Source organism: Cebus imitator, unplaced genomic scaffold (genome assembly GCF_001604975.1).
Source record: "Cebus imitator isolate Cc_AM_T3 unplaced genomic scaffold, Cebus_imitator-1.0 Scaffold204, whole genome shotgun sequence".
Lineage (NCBI taxonomy): Eukaryota > Metazoa > Chordata > Mammalia > Primates > Cebidae > Cebus > Cebus imitator.
This window is the reverse complement of record NW_016107519.1, coordinates 1,762,165-1,766,547: the sequence shown is the minus strand read 5'-3', so window position 1 is coordinate 1,766,547 and position 4,383 is coordinate 1,762,165.

Genomic DNA, 4,383 nt, shown 5'->3' with positions numbered 1-4,383 from the left:
GCAGTGGTCTTGCCCAAGGCCTGCCGTGACTAGTACCTGGCTACCTGCTATGTCTTCTCAAGGCCCTAGGGCTCTACGATCAGCAGGTAGTAAAGTCAGCCAGTCAGTCTCATGTCCTTTCGCTTCAGGGTAGTGAGTTCCCCAGACTCTGGATGGGTCCAGAGGTGCTGTCCAGGAGCCAAGGTCCTGGAGAAGGTCTGGAGTGGGAAACCTTAGAGATTTACCTGGAACTCTATTCTACTGTGGCTAAAATCACAAGACAAAGTTCTTCCCCCTCTTTACTGCCCTTTCTCTCCCCATGTCTACCACCACCACAGGCCCACAGGGAGTACTGTCAGTGTGCAGCTGATGTTCAGTTAAGGCCCAAGAACTGTTCAGTCAGCTTATAGTGATCCTGCCAAGCCTGGGACTCACCCTTCAGGCAGTGGGCTTCCCTCTGACCCAGAGTATGTCCAGAGATGCTGTCTAAGAGCCAAGGCCTAGAACTGAGGACCAAAAAATCCCTTGTGGTGATCCCCCGCACTGTGACCGAGCTAGTATCTAAGCTGCAAGCTTTCCTTTCCTTTTCTCGAGCAGAAGGAGTCTCTTCTTTTATTTATTTATTTTTTTAAAAAGACAGGGTTTGTCCATGTTGGTCAGGCTGGTCTCGAACTCCCAACCTCAGGTGATCCGCCTGCCTCGGCCTCCCAAAATGCTGGGATTACAGGCGTAAGCCACCATGCTCGGCCAGGAGTCTCTTCTTGTAGCCACTACAACTTTGAATATGCAGGTCACACCTGAAGCCAGCATATCTCAAGTCTCACCCAGGGCCCATGGTGTGTATTACCTGGTTACTGCCACTGGTTATTCAGGGCGCAAGGGCTCTTTAGTCATCAGGTGATGAATTCTGCCAGGACTACGTCCTTCCCTTCAAGGCAACGAGTTCTCTTCCAGACCACGGCGTGTCTAGTAATGTCATCTGGGAGCTGGGGCCTGGAATGGGGCCTCACGACTCTGCCCCTGCCTTACCCTACTGCGGCTAAGCTTGCATCCAGGCTGCAAGACAAAGACCTCTTTATTTTTCCTTCCCATCTCTTCAAGTACAAGGAAGGGGTCTCTTTTGGAGCTGCAAGCTGTGCTGCCTGGGGTTGGGGGAGGAGTGATGCAAACATTCCCTTAGCTGCCCTGGCTGGTGCCTCACTAGGGCGGGTGTTCCCCAGGCCCACTGGCTCTAAGCCCAGCATAGCACTAGGACTTGCATAGGAGTTTCAAGTTGTCTAGGCCTTGTGGACTAGACAGTCTCCTGAAAAAAAGAACAAGAAAATACTGGTCAGACATTTTGTAGAATGTCCCTTAATTTGGGTTTGTCTGATGTTTTCTCATGACTAGGATGCGATTATGGATTTAAAAATATTAAGTCTGTAATCCAAGCACTCTGGAGGCCAAGGTGGGCTGATCACCTGAGGTTGGGAGCTCAAGACCAACCTGACCAACATGTTGAAACCCCGTCTTAAAAAATAAAAAAAAAATAAAATAAAATAAAATAATTAAGTCTGAACAGATGAGCTATGGATTTTTGAGAAGAAAACCAGAGATGTGACGTGATTTTCTCATGTTATGTCAAGGTGTATTTGATAATAAATGTCTTTTTTTTTTTTTTTTTTTGGAGTCTTGCTCTGTCACCAGGCTGGAGTACAGTGGCACTATCTTGGCTCACTGCAACCTCCGCCTCCCAGGTTCAAGAGAGTACCTTGCCTCAGCCTCCTGAGTAGCTGGGGCTACAGGTGCACACCACCTACCCAGCTAATTTTTGTATTTTTAGTAGAAACAGGGTTTCACCGTGTTGGCCAGGATGGTCTCGATCTTCTGACCTCATGATCCACCCGCCTCTGCCTCTCAAAGTGATGGGATTACAGGTGTGAGCCACCATGCCCAGCCTCAGTATGACTTTTATGGTAATGTTAACCTTGATCACTTGGTTAAGATGCTGTCTCCACCATAAAGTCACCACTTTTCCCTTTCCTACAGTCTTTATTAGAAAACAGTCATTAAGTCCAGCCACACTCAAAAAGAGAGGAATTAGATTCAACTTCCTAGCTGGGTGCTACGGCTCACGCCTGTAATCCCAGCACTTTGGGAGGCTGAGATGGGCAGATCACCTGAGGTCGGAAATTTGAGACCAGCCTGGCCAACATGGCGAAACCCTGTCTTTACCAAAAATAACAAAAATTAGCTGGCATGGTGGCATGCTCCTGTAATCCCAGCTACTGGGGAGGCTGAGGCACGAGAATCGCTTGAACCCAAGATGTGGAGGTTGCAGTGAGCCAAGATCCCACCACTGCATTCCAGACTGGGCCACAGAGTGAGACTCCCTTGAGAAAAACCAAAACAGAAGAGATTCCACTTCCTACAGCAGGAATATCAAATAATTTGTTCAATCATTATAGTAATTAATAGGTACTTAGGGAGGAGGCACTTTGAGGCTAGGCAGAAAGCCTGCTTCTCTGTGAGTTTCCCCCACTAATTTTTCGTTTCCATCAATGGACTTTGACTCCGCGAAGTCTTTTTCTTTTTCTTTGCTGCAGGATTGTCTAATGATCTGTTTCCTTACTACTGAAATGCAGCTAAAAGGGAGTTTAGAGATTTAGCTGTCCTGGTCGTGGGATAAACAGATTCTCAGCCCTGATTACTATGTGAGTTTCTGGTTTGGTTAGATTTTCTGTTTCTGCATTTCTGGAACTTTGTCCTTATAAACCTTCCTGTCCATTGTTCCCTGATCAGTCCAGGTATATGTTGCTGATTGTATTTAGGCTACAGGAAAAGTCTTGTCTAACAGGCTGCCACCGAAAACACTGATTGTCACAAGTCACCTAGGAGACAAGTTGTAAAATGACCAGAAGAGCAGGTTTTCAGAAAACATTATGTGGCTGCACTAACTCTATTTTTCTATTACTGTGATATCTCTCTACGATCGCTTTGGACTGAGAACTGACGAGTTCCTGGTAAACAAAATCAGAGTGGGCATGCCATCCTAGACATTGAGAGGGGCAGATGCCAAGCTCTAGAGTGTGTATGTGTGGTGGGGGGAGGGATGGGGGCTGCATTTGGAACAGGCTTTGTAGTGAAGTACCCAGTCTATATTAAGTCCCTGTGTTATATAGTTAGGTATTTCTCCTATGTATGATTATTTAATTAAAAACTGTCACTTTCCTTAGACTGGAAGGTTTTTAAAGGAAAGACTAATTCGATTTTGTTTATCATTGTGAGTCCCGTACATCTTCAGGCACGTAATAGGCACTGTATCATATTAATTGAATGAATGAGTGACAAGTAACTTGGAGTTGGAAATGTTCATGCTTCTCCTACAGTTTTTTCAACTTTCCCTTAACTTCAATCACAGAAGCAGTCTTGTATTATGGTGATTATATTCTCTAGTAATTATTAGAATAGTTATGTTTACTTACACTATTAGGTAAGAAGAGAGCTGTTGATTAGCCTAAGGACAGTTATATTGCAGAACACAGTTAAGGATAAATTGAATTGAAGTCTAAACAACTTTAAGGCATATGGGAAAGGTATAGATTGTGGAGTCAGGGATATTTGGATTCAAATCCCAGCATTACCACTTATTAGCTATACATTGTAGAGATTAACTAATCTCCCTGAGATTCAATTTCTCCTCCTGTGTAATAGGAATAATAATACCTTTCTCATAGCATTTATTGTAAGGATTAGAGGAATTTTTTTTGTGTGTCTGTGAGAGTCTCGCTCTGTCTCCCAGGATGAAGTGCAGTGGCGCAATCTTGGCTCACTGCAACCTTTGCCTCCCGGGTGCAAGCAATTCTGTCTCAGCCTCCCAAGTAGCTGGAACTGCAGGTGTCCGCCACCATGCCTGCCTAATTTTTGTATTTTATTTTATTTTTTTGTAAAGACTGGGTTTCACCATGTTCGTCAGGCTGGTCTTGAACTCCTGACCTCAGGTGATACACCTGTCTCTGCCTCCCAAAGTGCTTGGATTACAGGCGTGAGCCACCACGCCCAGCCAATTTTTGTATTTTTTAGTAGACAGGGTTTCACCATATTGATCAGGCTAGTCTTGAACTCCTGACCTCAGGTGTTACACCTGCCTCTGCCTCCCAAAGTGCTGGGATTACAGGCATAAGCCACTGCACCCAGCAGGAAATTATATATAGGTCTAAATATAGTACATGTAAGAAATACATATGTGCTTATATGTGCATTTTATATACATATGTATATAGAAATATTCTAATATGTATATATGCATGTCTGCTGTGCCTCCACCTCCGTATTTTCCTGTGTTATATAACTGTAGTTCCTGGCACATGGTCATTGTGTGAGTCAGGGTCCACATTCAGTATTTCTTTTTTTTTTTTTTTTTTT